The 17,612-nt window shown below is 38.4% G+C and overlaps 1 long non-coding RNA gene across 1 annotated transcript; it reads left to right on the top strand.

Moving 5' to 3' along the window:
- Window positions 1-3,730: 3,730 nt before the first annotated feature.
- On the top strand, window positions 3,731-16,807 carry LOC309707496. The gene is made up of 3 exons (XR_014276993.1): window positions 3,731-7,161; window positions 13,114-13,279; window positions 13,385-16,807. It is a non-coding gene; the product is annotated as an uncharacterized lncRNA (long non-coding RNA).
- Window positions 16,808-17,612: the final 805 nt, after the last annotated feature.

Below are 17,612 nucleotides of genomic sequence, written 5' to 3' on the forward strand. Positions count from 1 at the left end.
GTTTGGAAACTTGCAAAGAAACTAAAATGTGTTATCAGTAAAAACCAGTTGTTTCTGTCCTATATACAGTTTCCACTTTACAACTGCGCAATAAAAGCTGCAATTTTCCTACAAACGCACACAAACTAAATGTAGCACAAGTGCGCAAGTAGTAAAAAGCATGTTTGTTTGATGTTTTCTTCTTTCTATCCACCTGGCTTGCAGAAAACTGAAGATCGTAACCTAAGTAACGACATAATTGTTACTGTCATGTAATTACTGAGCTTAGTACAGTAACGTGTTACATTACACTGTTGTATAGTGTAAAACAAGTATTAAAGCCAGCATAACAAGTGAAGAAGAGTGTGAGAGGGAGCAGGCAACACAAAAAGTCACACTGATTTTTGGTCAGTAACTTACTTGACCACGATCTGCCTTTAATCACAGTATTAAACTACCGCAAACAAGCAGAACTTGTTAGCATAAAACGAGTGGAAGATTGCCATACTGCTAATAATACCTCATTGTTAGCTTCTTCTCTACTATGTTAACACTTCAATACTGGCATAGTGTTTTGTCTGATAGCAGCATACTGTGGGTGCTAATCTTTATGACACAACACCCAAAAAGCTAGCCATAGATGCACACTGAGAATCTGTGCACAAAGAGACCCAAGCAATGATGCAACCACACTTTCCAATATATCCAGTGTTTATCTTAACTGTCTGCAATATCTCGCAAACTTATTGAACAGTTTGTGGTGTATACGGTGTTGTGAAAAAGTATTTGTTGCTTTTTTTGGACATTCGTCACACTTAAAAGTTTCAGATCATCAAACAGGTTTTAAACAAAGATAACAGAGAAAACACATAATGCAGTTTTGAAACAATGTCTTTTATACGGGGTGAAAGCTATCTACACCTCCCTGGCCCTGTGTGATGATTGATGAATTAACTGTGATTAACCACATTTTTTTTGCAAAGGTGAGCTCACTTTCACTAGCTTAATGAACTTAATGTAATCAGAACAGTGGAGAGTCTGAGAGACTTTTGGGTTTTATTATAAAGTTTTGAGCAAATGTTCTTCTCCGTGACAGCTAATGTTCTGTGTCAGAACTTTTTTTTTCCATATTCATCTAAGTGAATGAGTAGCGGGTACATGCATAATCAGATGGAGCTGATTAATACATTCAGCAGATGTGATCCATGTTGGCAATTTTCATCTTTGCGGGGTGGTAGACTGTTGAAGTGTTAGAGCACTTTGTTAAAAGTTTTAATGAGATTTCACTGTGTTGTTCTGAAATCTTTGTTCAGTGATGCTGATTTCAAAGCAATAAGTATGACAGGCGTCCTATAGTCAATTTTCAACAGCGGAAAACTGCATCATTAAATCTTTGGGGGTAATTACTAAAACCTTGAAAATGAGTGAAAATGAAGCAACAATGTTTCTATAAATGCAAGTGTTATATACATGCTGTGTATTCTCGTCTGTTCTTATTCGTCTTCATTGTGTGAACAATAAAAAAGACTCTTTATTGGATCATTTAATGTCAGTCAGTCATTTAAAGTGTAGCTTTTATTTTTCTTCTACTAAGGGGAACTGTGCCAGTACTTCTGATACATCTCCGCACATTTCAAGGATCAAAAAGACCATTTCAATTTTAGCACAATGTGAGTCGTCGCCAAATATAGCAATATCTGTTGACAGGCAGTCAAAGAAAGTGGAGCACACAAGAAAAACTGTCAGCGCCCTGAAATTGAAGCGATCTAAATATTGCTTTAGTTTGTTTTGCTTTTGTTTTGTGTGAGTGTGTTTTTCAAGCTTCGCCATTTGTGTAAATGTAAAGAAGCAGCAACATTTTATGCTTGTAAAAAACAGAACTGAAACAAAACCCAAATAAACGTCAAAGTTGCAGATAAGTCATATATAGCTGCACTTAACTTACGCAAAGAGAGACAAATGTGACTATATGCTCATATTCTGCCTTTACATTCTGTTATTTAAACCAGCCTTCCTGTCATGTTTGGGTTAAATCTGACCGATTTACAAATTAAAAAACTCATAAATATTGTGTTTTACATCTGATTGCCTTGAGGCCTTATGACATCCTCCACACTATGCACTTATATAAAAGTGATGAGCACCTCTTTCGTTGAATTTTGAGTGTGTTAATCAACTTTGTTACATCTGTGGTGTCAAAGAAAATGAATCCACCCCCACCCACCCCTTTGGTCTCTGACCCACTGAACAACCCACTGAATGACCCATTGAACTGAATTTGGTGGTGAAAAAAAAAAACACAACAGGAGGGCTGGGGATGCATCCATCCAACTTTTTCAGGTCTGAATCTGATACAGGAACAATCAAGCTGTAATCCTGTAAGAAAAAGAGTGGGAATTTTGAAGGCAGCATCAGGCCCAAGGTAAACATCCTTTTTCTAAATGTATCTGGTGAAATGCATCAAATAAATACAAAGAAGAATAAAAAATTTAGTGAATCGGGATTTAAAAGTAAAATATTAAATAGGAACAAAGAAAATATAACTGGAATAAAAAATGATCTGGTCACCATAGAAAGAAAAAAGCATTGTCTGAGATTTTCAGCAGAGATGCAGAGGTGAAAATTTTCCTGGCCAGTTCTAGTTTATGTTTATTCTACATAATAGTCTGAGTTTTCAGTTGTGAATAAAGTTTTTTTTTTTTTGCATCGCACTTCGAGCCTCCGATTTTGCATCTGCACTTGAGTCCATCCCATTCCCACGGGCCACTGTGCCGTGACAAATAGTTGTGTTTGTAATTAGTTTGCCACAGCTTTATCACTATCATAGAGGACCTGTGGTTCATTACATATGACCTCTACTTCTTCTAAAATCATTTATTCCGCTGCATGTTAAAAAATTGCTTAGAGCGTCTTTAACGGCAGCTTTCTTTTGACTGCTCCCGTGTCATTGGTCAGGTTGGTATTTTAGCAATTATGTTACTGTTTGATAGTTCTGCACACAACTATTTTCTGTCCATGCAGAAAACACTTCACCCTTTGTGGAGCCAAGATCAAAAAAGAAAGAAGGCAGTGAAGGTCAATCAGAAATCCAGAACTCATCATCTCTAACACGACTAAGATTTCGACTCTTTAACCGAGGCCACAGAATTTCCCTTATCTTACCCATGTGCTAATGTGATCATGCAGGACGCAATTCATGAAAAACACAAAAAAACCCAAAGTTATTCCTGGTTTTACTCTCCTTGTATCCTCACACTTCATGGGTTCCAGATGTTTAGTCCCGCTCATTACTTCTTATGTATATATTGACTCTGTTCTCCTGTGTCTTGTGTGTGTAGCTCTGTATTTCCTATGCTAAACTTGTTTCTCTAATGCTTTCTTATATTTGGATTCTTTCTTTCTTTATTGCTGAATTTATCAGCATTAAATGATCCCTTTCTGTTCAACTCCTGTCTCCTGTGGACTGGGAAACTGGGCTTTCAAAGGTTTCATAATATAATATTTGTAATATTAATTGTGTTCTAATTCTGAATAATTATCTCTAACTAACAATTTACTTTAGCACAGGACGTTTGACATCAGATAGTTTAGTTGATCTAATTTTCTTTAAATAGTGTTTGGAAGTCTTTCCTTTAATAAATAATAATAAAAAAGCAAACAAAGAATAAAAACTAAATAACTAAACAAAATTTAAAAAAAAAATTAAAATATTAAAATTTGTTTGATATGAAAAATGTAAATGTTGCAAATATGCAAAAAACTAAGCAATCATGATGACTGCAAAATTAAAGTCAGAACTCTAAAAGAGAAACTTTGTGGTAATAAAAAAACCCCTCAAGATCATCACTTTTATTTTGCAACTTTGAATCAAACTTAATTTTATAAATTACATATAATTTCCATATGCTGCCATACCAGTGAACAGAGACAGTTATGCTAAATTAATTTACATACTAGGCTAACATCTAGTTTATACTCATTTTCAAAAAGTGACATTCAAACTGCTCCCCAGTAGCTTTCTAACATGTAATGGCACTTTTTTATTAGTCACTTAACAAGGCTTATAAATACACACCTACTTTTTATTAATTTTACTGGACCTGATATCATGAGAACAAATAGTTTCTTACCCACAAATCTACTGGTTTACTTAAGAATTTCCCTTTGAGAATTAAGTCTTCTCGTGGGTCTAAAATTTTTTTATCTGCACTCCCTTCAAACAACACGCAGGCATCAAAAGACAGCTCTAAGCCTGAGCCGCGCACATCTGGGCTCTGTTATTGCACCCAACTCAGATGACATCCCACAGTGCATGGAGACAGTAATCGGATTAGCCGTGGTCTCAAGGAGACAAACCTAACATGTTGTGTTCTTTCCGAAGACTTCCCCCACAGACATCATCTTCATCAGGTGCCATTGTCCCTTATCATCTTCCCTCAGCGTCTGTCCTCCAGCTTTGCTCTGGGGAAACAACACTCGCAGCCAAACCAATTTAACCACATCCAACAATCCAATCACTTCTACAATGCATCTGTGTCAGTGTCTGAGGGAGAGGAAACTTGTGGCCAGTGATCTTTAAAATACCACGGACTGCTTGGAAATTATAATTCAATAGCACACTAAATAGCTAATCTGACTGCTGGTGGTAAACAGCTGCAAAACAAAGACTTTGTCACCTGCTCCAGGCTAAAAAATTACAATCCAATTCTTACCTTTTTAAAACCACCACACCTGTCTTTGAAGGGCAGCTTTTTTGTTTTAAATGCGGCTCACCCTCCCTGTATTGCTTGTGAAGTCAAGTAAAACCCTGCCGGGGAAAGACCATATCGATTGCAGTGATGGCTGCCTGAGGAATACTATGTTCTCATAACAGCTTGAAGGCATGTTCTGGCCTGACTCTGCTATACTGAGATGAGCAGGTCACAGGGCGGGAAGCACATAAATAATTCACTGTGATCTCACTCTGGCCCACATGTAATTTAGCTTGTATCTCCGGTGGCTCCACCAAAAGAGAGAAAGCGTTCTGTTTTAGTTATCCAAAGGGGACCCTCCACGGTGATTTTAATAGGAAGTTGTTTTTCCTGTCTCCACATTTGAGGCAGGAAAAAGGTGAGAAAGCTGCTTGACTCGTCTGTTTCCATACGAGACAGCGCCGCAAAAATGGGGGGAAAGCTGCGTGACTAAACAATTTAGGTAGGAAAACACTGTAGAGAGCTAAATCATGTTTTTCTAAACTGCTGCACCACCGACTAGCTTTAATAACTATTGGGTTCACTGTAGTTACTCCTAAAACTGATGTTTACCTTTGTATTTTCAGAGGAAAACCTATTTCTAATATGTATTAGAATCTTGAAAACTATGTAATTGTGTAATAAAACTATCAAATAGCTGACCTAGGTATTAGCTAGAGCTATGTGCTTTTAGTTAGAATTTGAGTTCATCAAAAGGACTGAGTTAATGGTTAGGATTTATTGTCCACTTTTACCGTCACTTTTATCCTGTCAGTGCTGATCGTCTGTTTATGTTATATACCACATGTGAGCAGAGTCCATTTTCTCTCTACAACAGCGGTCTCCAACCCCCTGGGCCACAGACCGGTATCAGTCCCCATTGATTTCCATGTTAAAGTGTTTGACTAAGCAGCAAGAAAAAGCATGTTTATGGCCCGGTACCTTTTGTGGATAGTTTCCCACTTTGTAACAACTCTGGGCTTAATTGTTTTATAGCACATCCATCCATGCTGGAGTTACAAGCCCTACCACTTTGATTGATAAATGTCCTGACACAGGAAGCTGTGGGTGTAGCAGTCTGCTAGGCCTGTTAAAGTCACCAAACTGGACTTCTCCTCCATGTAAATACTAGAGTGTCATGTCAGGTACAGCCTGTCAGAGGTTTGTGTTTCAATTTTGTTAAACGACTATTATGTCTGTGTGTTAGAACTAATTATTACATTTATGCAGCTTGCTAACTAAGCTTGCTAGCATTAGCTGATAACTGATGCTCAGTCTCCAAATATGGCGCCTTCTAGCTTCAAAAAAGAAAACATGTTAAAGGCTTATAATGTAGTATGGCGCGGTGGTCAGGGGGTTGTGATTTAGTTTGCAACAACGCCACCTAGGGGAATGTCACCCCTGGGAAATACAAAATGACGTGTTTAAATAACCAAAAAATACACAGGTTCAAAAATGCAGTACTAAAAGTTGACTGTAGCACAGCCTATCAGCTTTAGTAGTGTCCTAGATTAAATAAAACAGAGAAATACTGAACTGGACTTACCAGCAGCTGAGGACCATGAAAAGATAAGGAGCACACATACAAACCAACCAACTTTAACCCCAAAGTGCTGTACAACTAAAGGAGTGTGGAAAAGGACCCACAAACAGTCTTAAAATGTCACACACAGTAAAAAACAAAACAATAAAATACAGTACACAAGCCAAATAGTGATACACACTCCACAAGCTGTCTCCTGCACCGGTGATGGTCGTTATACCAGTTACCGTAATTGTCGGGCTATAAGCCGCTACTTTTTGCACAAGCTTTGAACCCTGCGGCTTTTAGTCAGGTGCGGCTTTTCTATGGATTGTCCATGATTTTTGTCATATCGTAAGAGGATTTATTTTGTTTGTTCCGCTGTTGTACGGCACTACGTTGACTGGCAGGAGGGCATGTGATCAGACACACAGTATCGGGGTTCAAGAGTGGTATGTTGGTCACGTGTCCATCCGCCAGGCAACATAGTGCCGTACAAGTAGCGCGAAAAATAAACTTCAAATTAACGCTATGCGTTCAGCGGGAGTCGTGGATGACGAGCGGCGATAAACTTGCGAAAAGCAAGTTATGCTCAACTCCACCGGTGGAATCTGACAGCGTGGAAAAGTGTGAAAACACCCATGATCACCAACGGATTTCGAAGGGCTGGACTGCTGCATTATGGAGAGGAGGACACCGCCACGGCCCTTCAGAGGGGGTTCGACTCTGACACTGACAACGAGGATTTCTTTGGTTTTGTAAGTGACAACGAATGAAAGAAGCTGAGAGTGGATGACGAAGCCATCCTGAGCCTGTTCGTATCCGACACTGGAGAAGAGGACTTTGGTGGTTTTAGTGCGCAGGAAGATGGTGGTGAATGACTGACTTTTCTTCTTGTTAAAGCCGTGTCACTGCACCTGAGCCTAAAAGGTAGGCCGAATCTATTTTTCTGGTGTGCTGTAGGTTGTTATGTACTACATTTGTTACTCATTTATGAAGCACAGTACATGTTTCGTACTTGTAATTACCGCTACTTGTACATATACCTAAAAAGTTATGCAAATATGTACCCATAACTTGTTTTTCAAAATATTAATAAAAGTGATGTCTCCAAACAGCCATCTCTTTCCTGACAATTCCCTTTGTGCATATTCTCTTACATATGATAAGTCAACATTGAAACACCTGCGGCTTTTGGTCAGGTGCGGCTAATGTATGTACAAAACAGGATTCTCCACTGATTTTAGCTTGTGCGGCTAATATTCAGGTGCGCTTTGTAGTCTGGGAAATACGGTAATCTGAGCTCAAACACTCCAAAAAGATCTTTCTGTTCGATGCTCTCTGTGGTGACTGGAGCGAATCACTAAACAAGCTAATAAAAATAACCAAATGATGCAGTTAAACACTATCACGACACACAGGCAATAACGGACAAAACAGGAGTATGAGCAAGACAGGAGTGTAGGCAAAGGATGGGCCATAAAACAGCTGCTGCAGGTGTTTCCTTTAATTTGACTGGGCCGAAACGCGGTTATGGAGGTTATGGCTGGCTGCAGTCAAGTCCCCAGAATTAAAAAGACGCCATATCCAGCTGCTGAAGCCAATACAACTGCACCCTCCACAGATAGGTAATCAGCCGTACTGCAACTGTTGGAGAACCTGAAAAAAATCACCTGGGTTACCCCAGAAATTTGCTGGTGCCTGATGTAACGCTTAGAGAGAAGGCATTGAACAGTGATTGGGGAAATGAAACCAGTGTGGCCTTGTATGGAGATAGACGCCACGCTGTATATAGAGCACAGGTGTGTTTCCACTCAGCACAACTTGAACAGAAACACAGAGAGTAGTGGAGCAGGGAGAGCAACCTATGTGGCTACAGTAAGGTCCAAAACTAATGGGTGACTTCAATGTTTTATATACACTCTATACATAACAGGGCTTCTATAGACTTTCCAGATGTGACTGGACCAAGTAAAAGGAATATGCCGTACACCACACACTAGTATTATATTTCTTGGAGGTCTTTTTCCAGTGAATTAATACGTAGCAATGCTTTGATCACAAGGAACATAGTTTGGCTAGTATACCAAACTTTTCACCCAGCTCAATTTTAACGTTTTTACTTTAACTGTTGTTTTAGGCATTGTTGACTAAACGAGGGCTTAAATAATCGAATTTCTACGGCAATTACTTCAGTGTAATATTATCATAACATATTAAACTACACAAATTAGTGTAATTTAAATGTTTTGTGTAATCGAGCTTGGATTGATCCTGCTGTGTGAATTCAGTTCAGGGCCCAAACAAGTCTGATCACTTCAGTGCAGCGAGGCCCACTCTGCTCTACCCACTGGATCACGTGTCCTCACTCAGTGGGAAACATCGTACGATGATGGTGGACTATTGCAGTCTGTGATTTTCTGTGTGTGTGTCTCTGTTTTTATTCCTTGTATTCAACTTCTTTTGCTCCAACAACAAATTTGTCACATTTAGTTTTTCTCCACTTGTGCTCATGTTTTGCTGAAAGTCAGAGATGCTGGTGTGAATCTACAGTCCTGCCTGTGCTGCTCACGTTAAACAGCCTCTAAGTTATAAATGTCTTGTCTATACTGCATCTCTTGTAAGAAATATCTCCCACAATCTAATTGTGACACATGTACGTACGGAAGTAAGACAAACTCATCATCTGGTATTAAAACACTTGGTCATCTTAAGGACCATTGGTGCTCAAAGATTCTCCTGCAATGAAGCGAAAAAGTTTTGAAAATATGTGCTTTGGTGTTCTGAAACCTTAATGTTACCCCTCCATGTTGTGGTATTTTTATATAAAAGTGCTTAAATCCACTGGGCTTAGTGGAAACTAGTTTTCCCAAAGGCACAATAAAGAACAGCGCAGATCTGATTATTCAAAGAGCCTTATTTATGTGTTCTGAGCAAATGGGATTCTGGTAGGAGAGATGGATGGGTCTGAAACTTTGGATTTTTTATGAGCTCTTCTCCAAAATACACATGCCTTATTATAACAGTATACAGGATATTACTGTGCTACAATCAGGTTTTTTTGCAGGGGGGGAATCTAGCGATACAACATGTTGTGTAACTGTGGGATTAATTTAGATTTGTCTCTCTGTACACCTAATACTGTACGTATTATTTACTCTGTTAGCTCTAGGGCATGTACTTTATACGTGGATGATTATTTCAGCTGGGTCGAACTCATTTTTTCTCTTTGCTTCCTTAAAGCAATTGTGTTTGATTGTGTTAGCAATAAATCCAGAAGGCAGACCTCTTTTAGGAGCACTTTTATTTAATGTATACATGATGCAGCTCCATTACGGAGAGAGGAGTTCTGTTTTTTTTTATCTTCTGTGTTAAGCACATTGATTTTACTGATAATGAAATGCGCTATATAAATGGAATTGCCATCTCAGTTAGGTAGGAATTGTTTACATATGTAATCTATTATTGCCATATACTGGGAAATAATCACTGCCTTCTAACAGTTCTTAACAAAAAGAAAAAAGGAGGGATGGTCCAATGCCAGGGATGAGTTCCTGCCCCAAGTGGAGGAGTTTAAGTATCACGAGCTGTGGGTAATGACCGAAAGAACGAGATTGCGGCAGAAATGAGCTTCCTCTGAAGGGTGGCTGGCCTCTCCCTTAGAGATAGGGTGAGAAGGTTGGCCATCTGGGAGGGGCTTAGAGTAGAGCCGCTGCTCCTCCACATTGAAAGGAGTCAGCTGAGGTGGTTTGGGCATCTGACTTGTATTCATATAATTATCCTATTTGCTTAGAGGCCGAAAAAATATTAGCTTTGTAGAAGAATACTACTTGTTATATTTTTGTATTTTATTTAAAACTTTGTGATTAAAGTAAAAATAAAAGAGTTGAGAGTTCAGGGTTTCCTATTAATAAAATTACCCCTATTGACCATGATACAGTCATCTTGGATGATTGAATGAAACTTGTTACATTTAATTACTTTGTAATGTGAAAAACTAAAGGAGTCCAGTTACCATAACCAGGATCAGTCAAACCTGGATCATTCTATTAATCTTGCATTTAAAAACATAAAGAGAAAAGGCTCCTGTTTTGACTGCATCGTTTGGGGGAAAAGCATTATTTTAGCTTTATTTTTTTACTGATCCTTCAGAAACATTTGAGATAAAGTATAGCTTATTTAGTGTTGTTTAATTTAGTGTTTTTTAAGGCCACCAAGAGAGATGAAAGTTGTTGTTTTTTTTTTTTTAAAAAAGCTAAAAAGTCAGTCAGTCAAACCTGATTTTGCATCCAGCCATGAGAACGTTTTGCAAAAGATGGTATAACCAATTCAGTCCTAGATCTCTGAGAAACCTAAAGAGCTGTCATCAACCACCTTTTATTACATCCTTTAATTACGGTTTATAATTGAATCCAAACTGAGCACAAAAACATTAAGACAGTCAGGTTTAATATTAATTCATTAAGTAAGTGTTTTAAGGTTTAAAATGCAAAAGGGAGTGATAAGATATTAAATAATAATAATAATAATTATATATATATATATATATATATATATATATATATATATATATATATATGTATATATATATATATATATATATATATATATATATATATATATATATATATATATATATATATATATATGTATATGTGTGTATATGAAATAAAAATGTTAATGCAGTGACTTTTACACAGTCAGAAAAACGTCAGATCAACAGCTTATCAGATAATTGGCTATGAAAGTGGCACATCAATTACTAGGAATGATGAATGCCCTGCTGGAGATAATCTAATACACGCGGTTGATTTGGCTCAGTGTTGTTAAAGTGAAGGGAAATCATAGCTCATGCATAAACAAATCTAATACGACTTCTGTAGCACACTGTTACACAACAACTTTAAAAATCCTGGAAATCAGTTTATTCATGCGACTTCACAGCAGGGAGGGCAGCTTGACGTGTTCACCGGAGGAGAGCGAACTTCTGCAATATTTTTATCTGATCAGCTTTGTTGCGGTGAAATCCGCTGTAATTGATGACGGAGACATGTTCTCTTCGGCAAATCAGTTTAAAAGGAGATGACGGATGGAGACCAGGGTTGCCGGGGAAAAAGCGGCTCATCTGTCTTCCCTCCGTCAGGGTGACAGGAGCATGAAGCTGTCATTTTCATTCGCTCCGCTAGTTGCTCTTCTGCCCGATTCACAACTCAATCCACACCAGCCTTCAGCTCCAGTCAGTTCTAATGCTGGATTTGGGTCCGAATCTTTAGACAGCTTTGAAATTTATATTATGCGACTCCTGGACTGTAGTCTACTTGGTTAGTTAAGATGATTGATAGTTTCTGCAAGGGTCCAACACACAGTTCTTTAAAGGTTTTCACTGTCTTTTTATGTGATATGAAAGTGGCTTTTGACAAAAATACCAAAGGTTAGCTTAGCTTAGCTTAGCCCAGCAACAGAATAAAAATGGGGTGAGGGGTGATAGCTTTACCTTAGGTCGCACAGAGATAACAGTTTCTAACTGCAAATTTGTTCTTTGGAAAAACCACACTAGAAATCTTTTTAATTACCAGTTGATGCTAAGCTAAATTACCATGCAAGTGGCACACCAATGTGACAGGTTTTTTTATTCCTTTCAACAAAGCTTTTAAGGCAAGTAACATTTATACAACGGAGCATTAGGGCCACAATCAGAAAAAACATATATTGATCATTTTGACAACAAAGTCAAAACTTTGAGATTAAAGTCAAAAATCTATTGTGAGAAAATAATCTAAATACTGTTTTGAGAAAAAAGTCGAAATTCTGTTTTGAGAAAATGTGGAGGTTAGTTGTTTCAAGTCAAAATGCCACGGTTTCTATACCCTCTGAGTTAGTGAAATCGTACTTCAGATTCACTTTTAGCAACATGGAATGAAATTATTTCTCTTCAAGCACAAAAGCACAGTGTGGTGATCAGTATAAGCTGATCCATCTACACAGGGCATTTTGTACAGGGTATAGCAATCGTGGGAGTTGGGCTTGAAACAACAACTGCTTTCTGCATATTTGGACTTTTTCTCGAAAATTCAACTTTATACTCAAAATGATCAATAATGTATTTTTTTTTCTTTATGTGACCCTAGTATTCCTTCGTACATTTTAAAGTATTGCTTCAAATTTTGTATTTTACACATTAAAACACAAGACAGATGGCCTGTCCTTTTAAACTACATTAAACTCCCCCAGAATCCCCATTTATAGAACCTTTCATTTCACGAATGTGAAATATATATGCAAATATAAACTGTGTTGATTATTTCTCTTGGGTTTCCAAACCAATAACCCCCATAGTCTTTGCAGCATTACACAGCTTTACTTCTCCCCAATAGCAATCATTTGGCCTCCAGGCTCCCCAAGCTGGAGAATAGTACGGAAAGCCTAATGTGATGACACTGGGCCATATAAGTTAACTTTTTCAGCCCGTGCTTGTTTTTATTGGATTTTATCTTAAGCCTGACCAGAAATATATTCTAGAAATTGTTACCACTTGAAAGCTGGCATCTTGTTTTAGTGATGGAGAAAAAATCCATCATAACCTTACAGCACATTGTAATGGCAATAGCTCCTTCACTTCCTCTGGCTTTAAAAATCGAGTATGTGACAGGGGACTCAAGTCATGGGTCTTTTCAGAGCAGGTGACAAGTCCACGAAGAAAGATAAATGTAGGGGTGACAGTGGGTGACCAGAGGGCTTTCACCTGGGGGAGTAGGGTTTGAATTCTAACTATTTTTAGGCACAAACCTGTGCTCATCAGATGGGAGGGGTGTACATCAGAATGCTTTTTTTTTGTGTGTGTAACTTTTTTTGTTTTCATCTTTAACACTATGAATTTTCCAGGAGATTTATAGCTTGGAACGTGACAGTTGAGACGTGATAACAACCGAGGCAAAGATGTCCCAGAGGGACGATGTCAATGCACAACATGTGACCTTCTCCACCACCTCAACCTGCTACTGCGCAGATGGGATACAGACCATGTGTGGAAGCAAAGAACAAGAAGCAGGCAATGACATACACACATTTTACACACATGTTTACTTCACAGCCATTTCCTGACTACAGCAGCAGTACACGCAGCTTGATCGGGCTCTTTGTCGTTATGCTGCAGGATGGCTGGGAGGATGCCAGAGGTTTTGAGAACAGCTGTGAAACTTCCAGACACCAAAGATTCAGCACATCCTGCAGTACATCTGCCAGAGCCAGGTCTGTGAGCACTGATATCTCTATAAGTCCTGCCTCTTCATATGCTATATGACTTTTGCATTAACACAAAACAAAAAAAAAACAATCAGTGGCTTATTTATGACAAGGAATTATTCACAGCTCATCAGCCAAACAGGACCGATTAATGACCGGTGAATAAAAAGCTTTTCTTTACTGATTTTGTCTGCGTGCATTGTAATGTACATTTGGGTCGGTCAGCAAAGGATCCGCACAAGTTTTCTTACTGGAGTCTGTGGCTGGCTGAAAGCAGCCCTGTGAATAATCTGGAATAATAATGTTCAGTAAGTGGCAGCCTGTGCCTGCCAGCTGCAGCAGAGACCTCCTCCTGTATCTATCCAAGGAGCTGATTATTCTGAGCCTCTCTACCCAGGTCTACAGTTCACTTATTAGTTCAGATAACTCTCTTTAACTCTTACTTCACCAGTTAGCTGTTTTTAGTCAGTAACCTTCTTTACCTGTTAAGTACAGTATATTATTGCAGTTGGATAAATATGTATCTGACAGACTGGTGCGTTTGCCTGTTGACAAAGTGCCGAATCCTGTGTATCATTGACAGCTGGGGCTCTGACCTTGGGAGGTGTCTACCACTCTTTGATTGATGGCAGATAGATGCCTAGTGCAACATAGATAAAGGGATCGATCTGGCTAGGACTTACTGAGCCCTCATTGATCCTCTGGCTGGGGATCACACCGGCTGAACTGTTTCAGTAAAGAGGAAGTTTTATATCATTACCTTGTATTGTTACAATGCATTGCTTATGTGTTCTTTTATGGGGATACTGCAATGCAGAAGGAGATAATGAACTTTTTAGATTGCAGTCACTCTGTAAAAACTCTGCATTGAGTGTAATTGTGCAGCAGGGTAGATTCATCACATTATGTAACACATATACATTTATACAGCTTGCTGCACAGCGCGTTACAGCAGGAATAAGCTCTTCAGTTGGTCCTGTGTTATAAGATCATGGCAGAAGATCAAGAGGGCCAGATAATATCATGCTTAATCATTCATTTTCCAGACAATTATCCACAGCTCATTTTGTAAATGATCATCATCCCCTCATCGTCGTCAGAATCCACAACATTAACTAAAGGACAGCACTGACACCTTCTGGACAAACTGGCAAGAGTCAGGAGGGAATGTGAAGACTACAGAACAGCACCAAAGCTATTAATGGTTTCAAACTGTAAGAAAGATCAGATAATTAGTCTACAGTCACTACATTTGAGTTAAATTTGAACATTTTTGAGTGATATTGAATACTGAAACCCGTCACTGTGCCATGGTCCATTTTAAGGTAAAAGACTGAATATTTTGACCAGTTTGATGTGGAGGGACTCTTGACTCGTAGCATTTTAAGATTCCTATGCTGGGTGGTAAACTTTATGGTAGTGACATTGAGCAGTCCTCCTTCTACACAGCAGCATACATGAAGATAAATGCACTTCATAATTTTTCAGACTTTGATGGAGTGTCCAATATTCCGCCCTGCACTCATATGTATAGACAATATTACACAACATGTCATATTAATGCAGCTCAGTCCACACAACTGTGAAACCTCAACAACCAAAATATTAAATATGTAGTTAAACTGACATCTTTTTAACAGTCAAAACTGTAAATGGTTATAATGGTAAAGGCAGAATTTGTGACAGCGTAAAGAAGTGTGTTAAGAGTGTACTGCTAATCACTGCTTACTTTTTAAGCCAACTAGAAATTCCGTACACGTTACTGCAGCTAACATGTGCAATAGCCTTTTAGATTTTAAATGTGTTGCATTTAGTCTGCAAAAAAAAGTTTGAAATTGAAATTACTGTATGGCCGTTCAGTGTGTGGTTCAAGGTGTAATCATGTGTGTTGGAGCGATTAGATCATTTATTATGCAAACTTAAAGAACTTAAAAATTATTTTAAGATTAAAAACTGTAATGATATTGTCTCAGTTCAAATTTTTTTTACTTGAATGATAGGAAAAAAGAATAGACTATCCTGTAAATGTCAGAACGTCGCGATGTGGAGAGAAGGAAGAAAAGGCCTAAACGCAGGACTCACGGGTTGGTGAAGCATGTGGACAGTTTTTATTAGGAAGGCAGGAAGAACAGAACATGAGACTGCCTGAAGCGTTGGCTGAACTGAACTGAAACTCACATGCGGAATTGACAATGACGAGACAATGAACTGAGAGAAACCGAGGGTTTAAATACAGAGGCTAATGATGATGATAAGAGACCTGTTAGTACACAGCTGAACTTCATCTAACTAATAACACAGGAAGTAGACCTAGACATAATGCACATAGACAGAAGCTAACTTAATAAAACAGGAAACTTGAAAACTAAACTGTGACAAAGTCCAAAACTGGACAAAAAAATAAATGATGTAAAACTATGACAGATCAAAAGCCCCAATGTGCTTCAAATTCTTTGTATTTCATATTTCAGTGTCTCACTCTGCTGCGGGCCTGTGTGCATGCTTTCTCAATATGTTCAGTTCACATAGCCTAGAGAATAACTTCCCTTTTTTCTTCTTTTGTGTTGAGGCTCCATAAGAAGCTGTGAACAAAATTGGAAGGAAGTGTGTAAATAAAATCTATAAAACAACAAAACTGTGATACTCTTTAAAAATTGATATTTAGTCATTAAGGCCGATTCTTAGATTGTAAAGTTGAAGCCATGACAGAGTCGCTCCTTCCATAACACATTAGTGCAAAGAGGAATACACAGCTGAATTTACAGAGCCATAAAAATGATAAATGCAAACTTCTAGTTAAATGCTAATAAAGCAGTCACTGTTAGATCAAGCAGAGGTGTGGATTCATGCAAGGATTTGAGTGTCAACTCTAATGTAAAGCATATAAATATATTTCTGGAAACTCAAAGAGACTTGAACTCATTCCATCACTGTGTAATGCCGATGCTCTAATTCATGCCCTTTCTTTGGCTTTGCTAGATGTGCTACACAAACTCTTTTGCTTGATTAAAAATCTAGAACTCATGACAAACATTTAAAACCGTTAGCAACCATTCTGGCTTCTTCATTAAAGTAAAACAAGAGCTGAGTTTGTACCAACGTTCTTACCTGAGCTAATTAGCTACATGAAACAGTGTGCCCTAATTGCTTTCTTGATGCTTGTCTCCCAACATTTGCATACTAAAAATGCTCATTCAAATCAGTAAATCAAACCTGAAAAAAGAGCATAAAGTTAATGTATTAATGTTATTTTTAGAATTATGTGTGGGTTGGTTGGTTACACCATGAAATCTCTGCAAAGTTTTTGATGGCGCTGTAAATCCAACCAGTTTACTCAGCCAAGACAACATTTTCTTCTTCTTTTTTTTGTTGTTGTTGAGGATCCATAGGCAGTTCTGCCGAGAAGATCTCTTCGCTGGCTGATGCTTTGTATGTTGATACTATATGGATGCATAAAAGGTTGTGGTAATCTGCAAATTTCACAGCAGGATTGAGGTTGTTTATAATCTGTTTGGCTGTGAGGCTACAGGCCACAAAGGAGCCCTTAACAGGGAGCGCTTTTAAAGACCTTCTATGACTCTGTGGTGGCATCCGTCATTTTTTACAGTGTTGTATGTTGGAGCAGCAGTTTATCGGCAGCTGAGAGGAAGAGGTTGGATAAACTCATCAGGAAGGCCAGCTCTGTTCTGGGATGCACCCTGGACCCAGTGCAGGTGGTGGGAGACAGAAGGACTGTGGCCAAAATAACATCTCTGATGGACAGAGTCTCCCACCCCATGCATGTAAATGTTGCTGAACTGCAGAGCTCCTTCAGTGACAGACTGCTGCATCCTCGATGCATGAAGGAGTGTTTCTGCAGGTCCTTCCTCCCTGCAGCTGTCAGACTGTACAATCAAAACTGCTCCCAACAATCATAGATGTTTACATCTGCGCTGTAAATGCAATAATTTAATCAACCGATTCGCACTACAACCTGGTTTGCCTCTTATCTGTAGTTAATTTTATTTTATTTAATAACTGTACAGTACTCTGTTTATAATAACCATTATCCTTAATGTAAATATGTAAGAAAACTTGTGTATGTTTCTATTCTGTGTACTGTTTGTTGTTTGTTTCTGGCTGCTGTTACAACCAAATTT

This window comes from Aulonocara stuartgranti (genome assembly GCF_965226115.1).
Source record: "Aulonocara stuartgranti genome assembly, chromosome: 5".
NCBI lineage: Eukaryota > Metazoa > Chordata > Actinopteri > Cichliformes > Cichlidae > Aulonocara > Aulonocara stuartgranti.